Below are 17,695 nucleotides of genomic sequence, written 5' to 3' on the forward strand. Positions count from 1 at the left end.
GGGAAAGAATGAATTCCTATGCCCCACAAATAACCCAGAGATGCATTTTAAATAAAAGCACACATTCTACTCATCTAAAAACACCAGGCAGGCCCCACAAATAACCCAGAGATGCATTTTAAATAAAAGGGCACATTCTACTCATGTAAAAACACGCTGATTCCTGGACCATCTGCAGGCCGGACTTAAAAGGCGATTGGACCAGAGCCAGCCCCCGGGCCTTAGTTTGCCTACCCATGGTGTATAATGAAGGTACCAGGCAAACTTCCCTGGGGAGAGCATTCCACAGAAGGGGAGCCACTGCAGAGAAGGCCCATTCTCATGTTGCCACCCTCCAGACCTCTTGAGGAGGAGGCACACAAAGGAGGGCCTCAGAAGATGATCTCAGGGTCTGGGTAGGTTCATATGGGAAGAGGTGGTCCTTGAGGTATTGTGGTCCTGAGCTGTTTAAGGCTTTATAGGTCAAACCCAGCACTTTGAATTGGGCCCGGAAACTAATTGGAAGCCAGTGCAGTGGGACCAGGATCAGTGTAATATGCTCAAACCATCTTGCTCCGGTGAGCAACCTGGCTGCTGAATTCTGCACTAGCTGAAGTTTCCAAACCGTCTTCCATATTAAAACAGTTCTGCTCGGGTGGTCTCCTTTAGCGATTGCCAGGGAGCCATTTGCTCCTACAAAACAAGGGAGAAATAGCACATGGAACGCTGAGTTTCCTGGTGATGGAAGATGAAACCAACATCAGCACCTGGCATCCTCAGGCATCTGCAGGAAGCTGGGGTCAAACCACCCTGGCAGGGCCCACTGCTGATGCTGGCCTTGCCCATGCACACCATTGGCTGGTTGGGTCTGTGAGCTGCTCACTGTTTTAATTACCCACAATTATCCCAGAGCAACACTCCATTGGGAGCCTTGTGGGCAACTGAAAAGGCAGACGGCTCACAACAACTTGGTAAGCCTACTAGGGAAGCATCAGTGTAGGAGGCGGCTTCCACTTAAGAGGGGCTCAGACTTGGAACTGCTGCTGAAAAGGGATGAAGTTTCAATACTTTACCTCAGGGGTATGCATTTTTGGAGGCAGTGGTGGTGTGTGCCCTTTAGGACTAGCAGAGCAGAACGCAGAGAGACAAACAATAGGTGGACCCAGAGCCAAATACAAGCATAGCTGCCCCATTGGATGATTGAAGTAAGAAGGCATACAAATGGGGACCTGGCTATGGGCAGGTTGGTGGGGCAGTGGCTCAGTTGCCGTAAGTTTTTAATGTTTAATGTTTTATTATGTTTTTGTATGTGCTGGAACAGTGGCTGGGGCAACCCTGTCAGGTGGGCGGGGTACAATTATTATTATTATTATTATTATTATTAAGGTAAAGGTAAAGGGCCCCCTGACCATTAGGTTCAGTCATGACCGACTCTGGGGTTGCGGCGCTCATCTCGCTTTATTGGCTGAGGGAGCCGGCGTACAGCTTCTGGGTCATGTGGCCAGCATGACTAAGCCGCTTCTGGCGAACCAGAGCAGCACATGGAAACGCCATTTACCTTCCCGCTGGAGCGGTACCTATTTATCTACTTGCACTTTGACGTGCTTTTGAACTGCTAGATTGGCAGGAGCAGGGACCGAGCAACGGGAGCTCACCCCGTCGTGGGGATTCGGACCACCGACCTTCTGATCGGCAAGTCCTAGGCTCTGTGGTTTAACCCACAGCGCCACCCGCGTCCCAAGATGATGATGATGATGATGATGATGATGATTGAACCTCCACTGCTTGGGACCACTGTATTCTGCAGGTAGCAGTCTAGGGGCAGAAAACAACCCAAGTCTCTCTCTCTTTCTCACACACACACATTTGGGTACTATGGATAAATTGTATGATTCTGGTCTGTTTTGGTGTTCCCCTTTCAGTGGGATAGGATTCAACCTTTTAATTTTTGTTGATGGATGAACACTTTTATTACTCTCATGTTTTGTTCTGTGTCTTGGGTTTCAAATGTTTGATAAGTTTCCCCATATTCTAATCATTTTGTAAGTTGCTTTGAGAGGCTGTGTATAAAGTGGTGAGCAAATCATCACCACCTGCACTGAGCACAGTCGGATTTCCTTGTGAATAAAAATGCACAGGACTCCTACCACATGATGTGGAAATTAAGATCCAAAAGTAACTGTGCTGCTCCCTAGTAACCAACTTACCCACAGCCCCCCCCCCCGCTAAAGTCTGCCCTCCCTAAAAATGGCCCCCAGATGTAATGATGATTGATCTGGGGCGTGTGCATTTGCAAGATGCAACCCTGCTTCCTGAATGATGCTTTCCGGAGGCAGATGGCCAGCAGCGGTCTGTTGCTTTTCCAGAATGTCGACGAAATAGCCATACAATAAAATGCAAATGAAATACCCAGGAGGACTCGTTGCTCCTTTTCCTTATAAGTGGAGCTGTATTTTTAAACCACACCTTGATTAAAATTTGGCAGGACTACCAGGACCAGATAAAGTTGCAGCGGTAGTGGAGGGTGGACATGGGACTGCGTCCAGCCCATGAGCTGCCAATTGGCGATCTCTGCTTGCATCATTTTTTCCACTGATTCGGAAATATTACATCAGGCTCTAAAAGGTGGAGATTCCCCCCCCCCCAATCTCTCACTCTTCTCTGCTTCAGTGTTTAGCATAGCGCTGGTGTGCATTGCAGGCTTCCTGTGGCCCTTTTATAAGCTGCCAGAACAGGAGTGAACCTGGTAGTAATGATTCTGGCAACACAGAGCCCCCTCCCCAAACACACATCCTTATTCAATTTGCAGGAATAGCAGGTCAGGTCAGTGTGTCTCTTCACCATTACACAGCACAGTTGGCACCAACCCGGGGTTTGTCTGAGTTCCAACTTTTTTGTCATTGCCCATTAGAATATTAATAACGCTGCTAAGAATTTCCTTGCATTTGCCCTTTTTGCAGCAAGTACTGAGAGGGGTGACTTTATGGTTTATCAGAAGCACAGGTTAGCTAATGCAAATACCTTTTTGAAGAGTGACTCATTAATCAAGGGTGTGGGCCGAGGGTGGAGTTGGCAAGAGTCTGGGCACAGCGGTTCTTACGCAGGAGGATGCCATAATGTTATCGCTGAGGAAATCCATGTTTGACCCTGATTACTAACCACACCCCCTCTAGTTCCTGAACCTTGTAGAAAGAATAAGTAAAGGGTTGTTTTGTACACTCATTAGAAGGGAGTTGTGAAAGTAAGTCCTGACCCTCAAACAGCCTACGTGTTTGTCCCATTTCTGTAAGGCAGGAGAACACCTACAGAAGATTCTCAGGTGGTTTGCCACAGGCTGCCAACCAAGTGAGACATTTTAATTGATTACACACCTGTGTTTTAACCAACAATGTAACAAATCAATTGCATTTAAATCCATTTGTGAGGATCAAGGAGAAAGCAAGGGCACAATATGATGTATTAGGATTTTGGGGTGTGTATGTGCCCAGTTCCACAAAATGTCCTCGTAGACTCAGGACCGAACTTTTGGCACATAATTTGGTGTCACGTACTTTGGATGTGACCTCCCATTGTGAATAGCAGGCAGGGAGTGATTCCAACTGGGGGCTGCAACTGGAGTGAAGAGTTTATTACAGTGGTACCTCAGGTTACATACGCTTCGGGTTACAGATGCTTCAGGTTACAGACTCTGCTAACCCAGAAATAGTACCTCGGGTTAAGAACTTTGCTTCAGGATGAGAACAGAAATTGTGCTCTGGTGGCGCAGCGGGAGGCCCCATTAGCTAAAGTGGGCTTCAGGTTAAGAACAGTTTCAGGTTAAGAACGGACCTCCGGAACGAATTAAGTACTTAACCCGAGGTACCACTGTATTACCATTTTTTGAATTTATACCCTGCCCTTCTTCTCCCCAAGGAACCCAGGTGGCAAACAGGTAACCAGTTTAAAAACAAAAGCAGAAAACATTCCAAAACAGTTAAAACTTTCTAAAATCAATTGCAATCAAAAACATCTAAAAGCAGTTTCAGTTACAAACACCATAAGAGCAATTACCGTTAAAAACGTTATTCCATTCAACGATCATGGGGTCACCAGGAACTGTATTCTTCAGCCACCAGATGCCTGTGCAAAAAGGAATGTTTTCAGATTCTTCCTCACTAGGGAGGTCATCCCACAACCTGAGAACCACCACTGAAAAGGCCCTGTCACAGTTCAGCATCAACCAGGCAGTCCCCAATGGTAGTACCACCAACAAGGCCTCACTTGATGATCATAGGGTCTGAGATGACTAACCCCTCTTTTCCCTATGCTATGGTCCTGGGCATATGGCTGTGGCCACTGTGCAATTGGGTATCACAATTGTATGGGTTTTGTAGGTTTTGTAGTAAGGTTAAAGCTTACTGGGAAATGATATATAATGAATTGAAAAATATGTTTAAAATAACATTTGTAGAAAACAACAACCCAGAAGCTTTCCTTTTGGAAATCACAGGAACAGAACTACCCAAACTGTACAGAAGCTTATTCATGTACGCTACTACAGCGGCAAGAATGTTACTTGCCCCCAAATGGAAAGAAGTACAGTGGTGCCTCGCAAGACGAAATTAATCCGTTCTGCAAGTCTCTTCGTCTAGCGGTTTTTTCGTCTTGCGAAGCAACCCTATTAGCGGTTTAGTGGATTAGCGCTATTAGCGGTTTAGCGGCTATTAAAGGCTTAGCAGCTTAGCGGCTAAAAGGCTATTAGCGGCTTAGCGGCTTAGAAAAAGGGGGGAAAGCGAAAAAAATCTCAAGACTCGCAAGACATTTTCGTCTTGCGAAGCAAGCCCATAGGGAAATTCGTCCTGCGAAGCGCATCGAAAAATGGAAAACCCTTTCGTCTAGCGGGTTTTTCGTCTTGCGAGGCATTCGTCTTGCGGGGCACCACTGTAGAAGTCCCAGTAAAAGAAGAATGGATACAAAAAAAATGGCAGATGAAGTTGATGGACTACATGGAACTGGCGGAAATGACTGGCAGAATCCGAGACCAGGGAGAGGAGTTGGTGGAAGAAGATTGGAAAAAGTTTAAAGACTATCTACAGAAATATTGTAAAATTAATGAATGTTAGAAAAATGTTGAAATGAAGTTATATGGCTTTAGTAGAAATATTATAAGGAATTAAGTACAGATAGGTTAATAAAGGGGAAAAAATAAGGTTAGAATGAGTTAAGATAATTATAGGATAGAAAACAGAGGAAGATGGAAAGGAATTGCTGAAATAATAAACAGAAGTGGAATACAAAAAGGGAGGTGTGAGGAGGTCGTGGAAATAAGTGAAGGAAAGATGGGATAATGAAATTGTCTGATTTATTTTATTGTCTTTGTCTTGTTTTGTTAATTTGATGTGTTGTATTGTATTGTTTTTCTTTTTCTCGCCTTTTTTATTAGTGTTTTTGGAAAAATAATAAATATTATTTAAAAAAAACAAAAAAAAACTTATGGAATATGCAGAAATGGCGAAACTTACTGTACCAAAAAAATAAGAAATCAAAATAACAAACTTTTTATAAAAGAATGGAAATTGTTCATTGAATATTTACAGACAAATTGTAAACAGATAAGAACATTGGCAGGATTACTGTAATAATCTGCAGTTTCATAAGAGTATACATTAAAAGTAGATGAATAAATGAACAAATTAAGTTAAATTGGATATGCAGAATATATTAAAAATAAATTTAAGGAACCGCAGAACGAGGGGGAAGGAAGTCAAGTTTTGAAATGTTAAAATGACCATAAAATCACTGAAATGTATAAACCTGAAAATCATAATTTATTTTTTTTTAAAAAAAATCGTATGGGGCACCTATGCATGCATGCAAAAAATGCTTTCAGGTACCTCTTTTCAGGTTGGCGGGATAGAGCAAAATTGGGGGCAAGCCCCCTTCACACACAAATAGGGATTTAGTTTCATACAGTTGCCTGGGTCACTTTAGGAGCAAAGCCCCATTTCTCTTTAAAAGTTGGCCGTATCCTGCATTAACAGTACTGTATGCACTCATCTTTGTGAGTCATCACAAGAGAGAAATTTCATTTGGCACTTCTCTTTTTCCTCTGTATTTTGCGAGGTCAGGCCTGTACTTTGATAGTAAAAGTATGTAAATCTTTTGAGTCTTCTGGGGCTGGTATAAAAAAGAAATCCAGGATGATAATAGCTGCACACCTGCTTTCTCTTTGCCACTAACAGATTTGATTAAAAGATGACCTATTTAAAAAGAAAGAGTGAGAGAGAACAATTAGTCTGGGTCATTGTGCCATTGAAATATTCCCTTAGTTGCAAATTCGCATTGTTCTTCCGGATGGGCTGTTGTGAATATAAAGTAGTCACCATGGACAGCAGCCTTGACATGTTCAGATGGGTGGGCTGAAGCTACAAATGCCTGCGAATCGAGACAATGAGGCAGAAACAGATTTCTTTTGATACCACCTTTACCTACTCTGCATCTGGCTTATTTACAATCCTATTGCACAAAAGGCTCTACTTTATAGTCTATAAGAAAGCCCAGCCTTTTATTCTGCTTTTACATAGTTCTTGCCTGACATTCTTGTCGCCCATGTTATTCCCAGGAGATCCTGGCATGGCGAGAGAGGCATTTATAAAGAAGAGCTGCCTTGTGTCGATCATCTCCTAATTCACAACAGCAAACAACTGTCTCGTTAAGAAGAGACTCCTACTTTAAACCGAAATTCTTGTGAAGTATTTTTTTTACCACTTTATTGTATGGGTTTTTCCTTTCCTTTTGTCACACAATGGAATAAATACTGTTGCACATCATGCCAATCTCTGAGCGATGTGATATTCCAGAGGTTACAGCCACTAACCCAGGGCTTGTGTTTCTTTTGAATGAAGGACAGCAGAGAACTGTGGTGTCTTTATGATAATATGGATTTTTTACACATATCTACAAGCTGAGACTACAATGGAGGGGTTCACAGCATTAACACCCCAAGAGGGCCTTGCTTTCTCCCATAGCCATAGCCAGGGGAGCCGACTTGGGCCCCAGGTTATAGGTGCCCATGCATGTGACATAATGACATCATGTTTGTGGCCGAAATAATTGGGAAATTCTGGAACAAGAGGGAGACAGATTGAAACTGCAGAGTTTTGAGAAACTAAAAAATAAAGTGCGAGATTGGCTTCATTATTATCAGATAATGAAGGCATATAATTCGGACAAGAAAATTGGCTTCCAGGTGGAAAAATCAAAATTAGAAACAGAACTGTTAGAACCCAAAACTAAGACTTTATCAAAGATGTATAACTTGCTGTTGAAATGGAATACTCAGGATGAAACGGTGAAATCTGCTATGATTAAATGGGCACAAGACGTTGGACATAACATAATGATGGCTGACTGGGAACAGTTATGGACCACAGGTATGAAGTTTACGGCATGCAATGCCTTAAGAGAGAATATTATGAAAATGATATACAGGTGGTACATGACACCAGTCAAGCTTGCAAAAATCTATCATTTGCCCGATAATAAATGTTGGAAATGTAAAGAAACTGAAGGTACATTCTTTCACCTTTGGTGGACGTGCCCAAGGATTAAGGCTTTCTGGGAGATGATCTATAATGAATTGAAAAAGGTATTTAAATATACCTTCCTGAAGAAACCAGAGGCCTTTCTCCTGGGCATAGTCGGCCAATCGGTGTCAAAGAAGGATAGAACTTTCTTTATGTATGCCACAACAACAGCAAGAATACTTATTGCAAAGTACTGGAAGACACAAGATCTACCCACCCTGGAAGAATGGCAGATGAAGGTGATGGACTATATGGAATTGGCGGAAATGACTGGCAGAATCCGAGACCAGGGAGAAGAGTCGGTGGAAGAAGATTGGAAAAAGTTTAAAGACTATTTACAGAAATATTGTAAAATTAATGAATGTTAGAATGATGTTGGATAGAAATTAAGTGGTTTTTAGCTGTAATACTATAAGGGAATATGAAAAATGGATTATGAATAGGTAAAAATTTAATGTTACAATATTTTAAGATTAAAGATTAGGATAAACAAAGAGGGGAAGGATTTGCTGAACTAACAAACTGAACTGGAATACAAAAAAGGGAGGCGCGAGGAGGTCCGGGAAACAAGCTAATGAAAAATAAGTAATGGAAAGATTGAGTTGTTTTTAACTATTTTTATTTTCTATTTTTCTTTTTTCTTTTTTCATTTTGTAATATCTTGAAAATTTTAATAAATATCTTTTAAAAAAAATAAATGACATCATGTTGTGACGTGACATCATGACGTTACACGCGCACCCCTGGTCCCAGAAACTGACTTCTGGCAACCTGCAGACTTAACATATAGAATAAGAGAACAAGAAGAGCATACATTTAAAGAGGATTGGGAAATGTTTATTGAATATATGGGAAATAATTGTGTACAGCTGAAAATGCTGGCAGCATTAGGATAAATTCAACAGTGTAAATAAGTTTTGATGGATGCAATAATGGAGTACTGATTGGTACGGTTTTTTGTAAAATATGCAGGGATTTATGATATTTAAAATGAACCATGGAAAGATGGGAAGGGAAGTCAATGATATCTTAAGGATGTAAAATGAGTATTTTAAATCAGAAAATTTAATAAACATTTTATATCTATCTATCCATCTATATCTATCTATCTATCTGGAAACTGACTTCTAGTCAGGTTCTGAGACATCGCAAGACCTCGGAAAGCCTCTCCATGGTCTTGCGAGGCCTCGGACGTGACTTCCAGTGCTTCCCGAGGCACTGGAAGTTGCATTGGGGGCCCTGCAGTGTGGGTGCTAGCACCCACAACAATTTTTTGTGGGTGCTCAGGCACCCATAGCCCCCTATAGTTGGCGCCTCTGGCCATAGCCTTAGATTTAAAAACAGAAATCAAACATCATGCTCTGACTTCTTTCTAGCTTGCTGCTTTTTCTCACCTGTAATTGAAATTATCGCACATTCTACTCCTGTTTACCTCTGCCTCCATACCTCTCGTTTTTCTCTCGTTTCCCTGTGTCTGCTTTGTATCGTAGATCCCTAGGGGAGGGACCTGTCCAGCCTGATGTCTGTAAAGTATGAGCTATTTAAATAAAATAGCAGCACTCCAAGGCATTGTGGGTAATTGTCTCGGCATACCTAAGGAAGATAATAGGATCTTTGGAATGGTGGATCCCAGGCACTGGTGTGGTCTGCTGTTGTTGTCATGGAGACCACCAGGTGAACCTACCAGGGCTTACCCACACCACCCACAGATATTGTGGTTTTATAATTTTGATTTTGTTCTGTGAACCTCCCTGAGACCTCTGGGTATAGGGTAGTATATAAATTCAAATAATAATAATATAAAAGGGGGTCAATATTAAGGTATTTTTGGCAAGGGCCCCCTCAGACCTGAAGCCAGGTCCCTTTGATTTTCTTCAGCATACAGTGCCATCATGTCTTCAGATTTTCCATGAGGGACAGGAACATGCTTTTTGAAAATGCAAACAAGAACCGATTTCATCAACTTTTGCACAAAATTCCTATTGCCTTGATGTGTATAGTACATTAAATCTACACTGAGCTGCAAATGCTTTAAATCAAGATTCCTGAATCTTGTTCCTGAATCTCTAATGTTTGAAGACTTGATTGAGAAGCCATTGTGTGTTAAGAAGCCATTGTGTGTTAAATTAATACCACTTGGTTATTGAGAACACATGCAATGAGTGTTAGCAACAAAGTCATAAATTCAAAGCTTTGCCATCCCAGCTCCACTGAGGCCAGATTCTTTGACTTTTCTTCTCACATAGAGTCTTCATCTCACTGGCTTCTGTCAAGTCACAATTAGTTCATGGAAAGCTAACCTGAAAGAAACATGTTTGCAATGAACAACTAATATTCCAACAGAGCTTAGTCTTGTTTTAATAAGCAAATATTTGCATGCCAAAGAAATAAATACCAGCTTATTAATGCTAATATGCTAGTCACTGGGAGTCAACCATTTTATTGAAAACAGCTTTCTGGCAATGGGCATTTCGTGAGCTGGAAGCTAAAGAAAATAGTTTGTCATCCCAAAAAGAGTAGAATGCAATACTACAATCAGCATGGGGCTTTCAGCAAGATGGCAACCCTGTGTCAAATTTGCTCCACCAACCCCAAATGCATCGTGAACTTTCTTAGTGTTCTGGAGTCATGACCCTTCACTTTCCCGCTCTTACCAGTGACAGCCAATAATGTAGAGAAGCAGCAGGGAAATTGCTGTTGAGAAGAGGTGTCCCTTGCACAGATCGAAGGCTCTGCAGTCCAGCAGAGGCTTCAGTCAATGAAAGTCCTTCATACAATGGAGTGATTTGGGCTATTTCAGTTATTTAGGTATTATATTTTATTATTTTATTATTGGGTAACCTGCTCTGGGACCTGCTGGTGATGGGTGGGTGATTAATGCACCAAATAAATGAAACTGGAAGGTATTTTTACTGATCCTTCCCCCCACAGTCCTCTGTGAAGGCCCCAAAACTGCTCCAGATGGTTAGGGGACCCTTTGGGAGGGTCCTTTGGCAAAAGGGCTTCAGGAGGAAGGGGCATAAGCAAAACCACCTTCCTCCCAGTTCACTGATGGAAGCCTCTGCTGGACCAAAGAAGCTTCCATTCACAAGAGGTACACTACTGCAGAAACTCATGTTCTGGGCAAGGGAATCTGACCATGAGTTTGTTGTAATGTCTGCTTCCAGCTATAGAGTTGACCCTAAGCAGAGTGCTGCCCATGAGTTCATGCAATGTTCAGAAGAATCATATATTGCTAATGTCGCAGCCCACTGGACATTAGACAGTGATCCAGGAAACATCTTCCCTTCCCTTGCCTATACCTATCCATGAAAGATATCATGGTACAAGTTCACTAGAAAGTACACTGGCTATGTCAGCACGCTGAAGCAAAATCCAGTTCAATGTAAGGCACGATTAAAAGACGGAATGGGGGGAAAACGGCTGCACATGCAATGCCAAAATCTATTTAGAATATTATATTTGGTTCTGGTCATCCCATCTTAAAAAGAAAAGGTTGTGAACTTTTATATAGGAACAGACTGCTGAGAACACATTAAATTGTCAGTGCGTTAGGTACACATTAAATACATAAGTAAGGGATTGGTGATGTAAGTGGGAAACTGACAACTCTGGATGAAGGTTTGCAGCCAGTCTTAGATGGGGTTGCATTTACCACAAAGGACAAGGTTCACAGCTTAGGGCACCAACTGGGGATGATCAGGTGATAGTGGAGGCCATGGATACTACAGTGGTACCTCGCAAGACGAATGCCTCGCAAGACAAAAAACTCGCTAGACGAAAGGGTTTTTTGTTTTTTGAGCTGCTTCGCAAGACGATTTTCGCTATGGGCTTGCTTTGCAAGACGGAAATGTCTTGCAAGTTTGTTTCCTTTTTCTTAACACCGTTAATACAGTTGCGACTTGACTTCGAGGAGCAACTCGTAGAACGCGGTGTGGTAGCCTTTTTTGAGGTTTTTAAAGACTTTGGTATTTTTGAAGCTTTTCCAAAACTTTCCCGACACCGTGCTTCGCAAGACGAAAAAAATCACAAGACGACAAAACTCGCTGAACGAATTAATTTCGTCTTGCGAGGCACCACTGTATTTATAAGCTTAGGCTGGTACACCAGTTGTGACCCTATCTTGGGCCTTGTGTCACTTACCCATGCAATGTGACTAGTGCCATCTAGTCACCATAACACACACCATGTAGAGCTGCCTTTGAAGACTGTTCAGAAACTTCAGTTATTACAAAATGCTGCCACTCAGTTACTGGTTGGAAGCTAGGCAGTCAGAACATTGTACCAATTGCAGGGGTTGCCATTGCATTTCTGGGCCCAATTCCAAGGACTCCTGATGACATTTTAAACCCTGAATGGTTCAGGGATAGCTTTACCTTAAGGACCACCTGCACTCATAGCTATCTGCCCCAGGGATGGATCTACTATGAAAATAATGAAGCTTAAGCTTCAGGACCTCTAATCTCTAACAAACCTCTTGAAGAAGATAACAGTGGCTACCTAGACCTTGTTGCTGTTGCAAAGGGGGCCCTATGACAGCTTCAGGGACCCAACAAAGCACTTCTGCCACTGATTTGCCCATAACTCAAGATCTCCTTGGAAGCCCTGTTAAGATACCCATCTGTTAGAACAATACAGTTGGTGGGGAATAGATCAAGGTCTTTTCTGTGCCCCACAGCTGTGGAATTCAATCCCAAGTGAGATCAGACGAGCCCTATCTGTCAGTACTTTCTACTCTGGTCTTTAGTACTGACTATAACTTATGCTGGGTTCATATTACTGTACGGTTGATGCTGACTTTTAATAATACTTTGATGGAAATGGGTGTGTCAAATGTTTAAAATGGTTTTAATATTCACTCTAAAATAATATTAACTGATGACGGTTTGCAAACTGCCTTGGGAGGCTCCTCCCCCTCCCCTTAAAAAGTGGTCTATAAATCTACAAGGGGCTGTAAATGTTTTTTTGGGGGGTACAGGAGCACAGAAACAACAAAAAAAGGTCTTGCACAGGAAGAAAGGATCTCACTGTTTTAAGCCACTAATGTGAACATACCCTTGTTCCCAAGGTATCCTGAAGCAACCCTGGATATTGCTGTTGTGGCTGTTGAGTGATGCTGGACTGTTGTTGTTTAGTCATTTAGTCATGTCCGACTCTTCGTGACCCCATGGACCAGAGCACGCCAGGCACTCCTGTCTTCCACTGCCTCCCGCAGTTTGGTCAGATGCTGGACTAGAGGAGTCAAAAGCCACCCCTGAAAAGTGCAAAAAAAAAGAAGGAAAGAAGAATCTCCTCCCGCTGGAGTTATTGTGAGTCATCCCATCCTCTCGTTTGGTCTCCATGGTCACTTCCACAGGCTCAGAAAGAAGAAGAGCAGGACAGTAAGACAACAGGTATGCGTAGTCCTGCTCTTTTTTTTTTTTTGGCTGTGACATTGAGAAGTGGGGGCCTGGGAGCTGATTCATATATTTTATCTTCAGAGTTTGCTTTGCTTTTTCAAACGCACAAACTAAAGAAAAAATGCAAGACAAGAGAGAGAGAGAGAAAGAGTACAATAATATCGGTTAAACAAGGTAAAATGAGGCAGAAGAACCAGTAAGGTTCTGTTCCCTAGGTGTTTTGTTGTTGTTATTGTTGTTGAGAGAAACTTACAAGAAAAGGGGCAGCAAATGTTGGCCCTCTTCTGCATCTGCCAGTTAAGTGTTTAAGCTAAGGGTCTGCTAGAGGAACAATCAGCCTCCCCAAAAGAACTCTGATGATCAACAGCACATTCCACAGCAGAACTGGATGGATGGAAGGGGGGGGGGAGCTTTCACTGTCTCCTGGGATTTGTGCCTTCATCTGACAGCCCAAAATGTAGAAGTTAATGACAGAAGTTAACACTTTAGATCACCAGGTCATGCTTCCTTGCCTGCCACCACACTCCCTTGCAGCGAGTAAACACACCGGCCCATGGACTGGAAATGGGCCCTCTAATATTTCCGCAACATAAACAGTGATGGAATGGGAAAACAGTCTGTTTATTCTCTGAGAGCTATCAGATGGGGGTTTCCCCTGGTTCTCGTTCTCTCTCTCTCTCTCTCTCTCTCTCTCTCTCTCTCTCTCTCTGTGTGTGTCTCTCTCCAAATTCTCCTATAGCAATACTGGAAATAAGTGTGTCCTGTTGTAGCATGACTGTTGATAACGGATGTAGGCTTTGGATAATATTTGGAAAATTGACACAGATGAGCAATTGCAGAAGTGTGTTTATCCGAGGTTGGGCAGATTTTCAGAAAGCTTCAAGGGTAGAAAGGAAAGGCTTCTCTGCAGTCATTGTTCATTATGGGTCAGTGTTGAGTTAAAGGTCATTGAATGTGTACCTGAACACATCTAGAGTGGAACTCATGTCCGTTGGGAAGTTTTGTTACTATGATCCTGCTTATAATTTACAGCAATGGAAAGCATGTAGCGGTTAATGCATGCACACAAATGTTTTGTTAATCTCAATGCTTTTCTTTTTTTTAAAGCACAGTTTCTGGAGGGGGAATTGAGACTGGAGAAGGGTGGGGTGGCGTTATGAGAGGGCATAGCTCTTTTCTCATTTGCTGCTTCCCTGTTCCAAATCTCCCTCCCATGGCTTTTCCCACCATAAAGGCCCCTGAACACTTTCAGGGCAGAAGAAAATGTAGGAGAGGTTGTAGTGTCTGCCTGCCTCTCCAAAAGATAGGGCATCCCATTAAAGGGAACCAGGAGGAGTGACTTCTGTCCATATGGCCAGGCAGGGGCTTGGGCCACAGCATTCCTGTGAGCCAGTGTGGTGTAGTGGTTAAGAGCAGTAGACTCGTAATCTGGGGAACCGGGTTCGGGTCTCTGCTCCTCCACATGCAGCTGCTGGGTGACCTTGGGCCAGTCACACTTCTCTGAAGTCTCTCAGCCCCACTCACCTTACAGAGTGTTTGTTCTGGGGGAGGATGGGAAAGAAGATTGTTAGCCACTTTGAGATTCCTTAGGATAGTGATAAAGTGGGATATCAAATCCAAACTCCTCCTCTTCCTCCTCCTCCTCTTCTTCTTCAAGGTGGCAATCCCTGGGGGAGTCCCCCTGTTTGGTGTAAGTCATAGGACTCCCCCACTGCCAGGCTGACCCTGATTCACTTCCTGCAGGCAGATCAGAAGTCAATGGTTATGCCCAATGCTTGTGCCAAACTTTGTACACATGTAATCAATAAAGTTGTGACTTTATTTGACCCAATTAAGCTGTGTTGTGTCTGTTCATCTTATGCAGTCAAGGGGTGGTGGGGATGTGGAGCCTGGGCATGCAACTAGGTGTTCTGAGTTCTAAATAACAAACACGCCTCAGAATCCAACCCCCCTACAATTACTACTTATTAACTTCATTTACTAGCGATACGCCCAAGTCCTCAGACGTGTGTTTTAGAAATCATGATATTTGGTAAAGGAAATGAATACTGCATTGGTTATCATCTGGTTCATGAACCTCTGGACTATGCTGCCCTCATGTTTTTGATCCTATCTCTGCAAAAATGAGACAGAAATGTAGCGGGGGGAGTTGATAAAGTTAGGCCTGCAGCTCACATGGCCATGTCTCGCGGAATATATTTGGTAGGTTTGCCAATTACCAGAAGCAACTGGCATGGCCTAGTCCTATGCGCTAAGCAGCAACTTGCTATACAAAAATCAGTGTGTGAAACATTTCACAGCATGGAGATAAGCCTGATAACTTGGCTTTGCAAAACCCAGGAGCAGGGGCTAGAAAAAGCACAGGCAACTCTAATACGTGGTATGTGGACTGTTGCCTGCTTCTGTCCACCCTGTGATTGTCTGTTCTTCAGCCAGCTAGCCCTTACTGCCAGAATACAGTTTGTGCTGGGATGCAGACTTTGTTTATTTCTCTCCTCTGTTCTGCACAAGACGCAACCAGCTTTTGAGAAGCAGCCTGTCAGTGAAAATCAACGTTTTGTGCTGAAGCCAAAGCTGACTGCTTTGCTTAATTAGTGCTGACTTGTCAGGGCAACCTTCTCTGTACTTGCTCCTTCGTCACAAGGAAGTGTCCTGAACACTTTTCATTCTCCCCTCCCCCGCCCACCCCGTCCCATCGTGCATGTTTCAAAGTAGCATTGTCTCCTTTGCAAAAGAATGTTACTCAACCCTATTAAAACAAAAGTGGGATCATTTGGAAGGAATGTGTGGTTTCGAGGCATGTGGCTTCCTTTCTGCTGCTGGGCGAGGTATCGCAATTTGCCATCGGCTCAGGGAACCTTCTGACTGGAGCAGATTCAGTGGGCAGCTGTGCCGTGTGTCATAACTCAGTCAAAAGATAACACCTGAGATAACACCCGTCAAGGCATGATTTAGGCACGCGCCATTGATGTGTATCAGAAAACACACTGGCAGGTACGTCTTCGAGCTCCCAAATGTTGTAACTGCAGAATTATACGCTCTGTGGAATGGTTCCAGCATTCCGAGCAAGAACCAACAGAGTGCAGCAATTCGCAGAAGTGCGCTGACATCATGCGCACTCGATGACGGAGGAAGCATTTGAGGCACAGAATGTTTTCTCGCTTTCCTTTCCTGCAAAAGGAATTGTGAAATCTGCATTCCAGAAGGAAAACTCAGAACCTGAAATGTGAATGACGTTTAGCGCAGAGGGGTCTGGACTCAAAAAGCAACACACACACCCGCTTCACCAAAGGACACACTTTAAAGTAAAACGAGACCTATCACAAAGCACAAAGTCAGTCAAGCATCTCCAAGGATCTCTTAAGTCTCATGTAGTATGGCTTCCAGAGGCCTTGGATGTCACTTATCAGCCTCAGCCATTACATCTATGAAATGGGAAGAATAATAAAATACTGTAATACTATAATATATATATAATATACATATAATAAAATACTGTACCTTCTCATCCCCATGCAGCCCTACTTATGTAGCAGCTGTTTGGTAGGCTACAGGGAGTGTTGTTTCTAATGGATAAGGTTGTATGTGAAGAAAGTGAAAGGGGAAGTGTGCTTGTGACAAGGAGGACACATGTTTGTGTATATTTTTATGAGTAAATGTGTGTGGCAGTGCACACACTGTCCACCAGCAGAGACCCCACCTGCTGGCATGTAGCCCTCTTGGCCAAATAGGCTTCCAAACCTCTCCATTACATAGATTTGCATATGATCCATGAATGAATGAAATCTTTAGAATGCCTAAGTAGAGCAGAGTAAGCCTGCCAGTTTGATCTTCTGATAAGCCTGAACAGCTTCCTGGTTGGTGTTACTTTTGCTTTACAATTGCATGAAATCACACTTGGCAGTTTAAACCCAAGGTTTGCAAGAGACTGATTGTCAGAATTTTGGAGTTTCAAATTTGCAACTACAGCGGATCAAGTTAAAGGATTTATTTATTCACTTATTCATTATTTATTTATTTATTCATTTGTGACTTGCAACCCTGCCCAAGGCAGGGTTACGCTATTAAAACACAACATTTAAAAGAGTTTAAAACAATTTCAGTCATAAAAGTAAGCCCATTTCCTACCGACAAGCATATGGGATAAGCCAAAGCAAATATCCAGGTTACAATGCCTTGTTTTGCTTCGGACTGACAAAAATGTCTGCTTTATCCTTGCTTTCATTACACCACATTATTGTCATTTTTAAAAATGATCTAACTGCTCTGGCTTTTTGTTTATGTGGGCCATTCCATTTTCATATACAGTGGTACCTTGGTTGTCGAACTGCTTGGCTCCCGAATGCAGCAAACCCGGAAAGTAAGTGTTCCGGTTTGCGAACGTTTTTTGGAAGCCGAACGTCCAACGCTGCTTCTGTGGCTTCCGATTAAGTGCAGAAGCTCCTGTTGCCAATCGAAAGCCATGCCTTGGTTTTTGAATGGTTCCAAGAGTCGAATGGAATCCCGGAATGGATTAAGTTTGACAACCAAGGTACCACTGTAGCTTCATTTGAGGGGAGGGTGGTTGCACTCAGCAGAAGCCTGAGGCACAGTAGTGACTGGCTGTATTTGGTAACTGGTCACCCACCCAAGGGAGAGACCTGGTGCTAGGAGGGAGGTGATACCTGTCAGGGCCGTACCATTCAGGAATGTTGGTGTTTAAATGGCCAGTAATGCCCACTAATTCAGAATGGATTTGATATCCCGCTTTAT

The sequence above is a fragment of the Podarcis pityusensis genome (assembly GCF_964106645.2).
Source record: "Podarcis pityusensis genome assembly, chromosome: 3".
Taxonomy (NCBI): Eukaryota; Metazoa; Chordata; class Lepidosauria; order Squamata; family Lacertidae; genus Podarcis; species Podarcis pityusensis.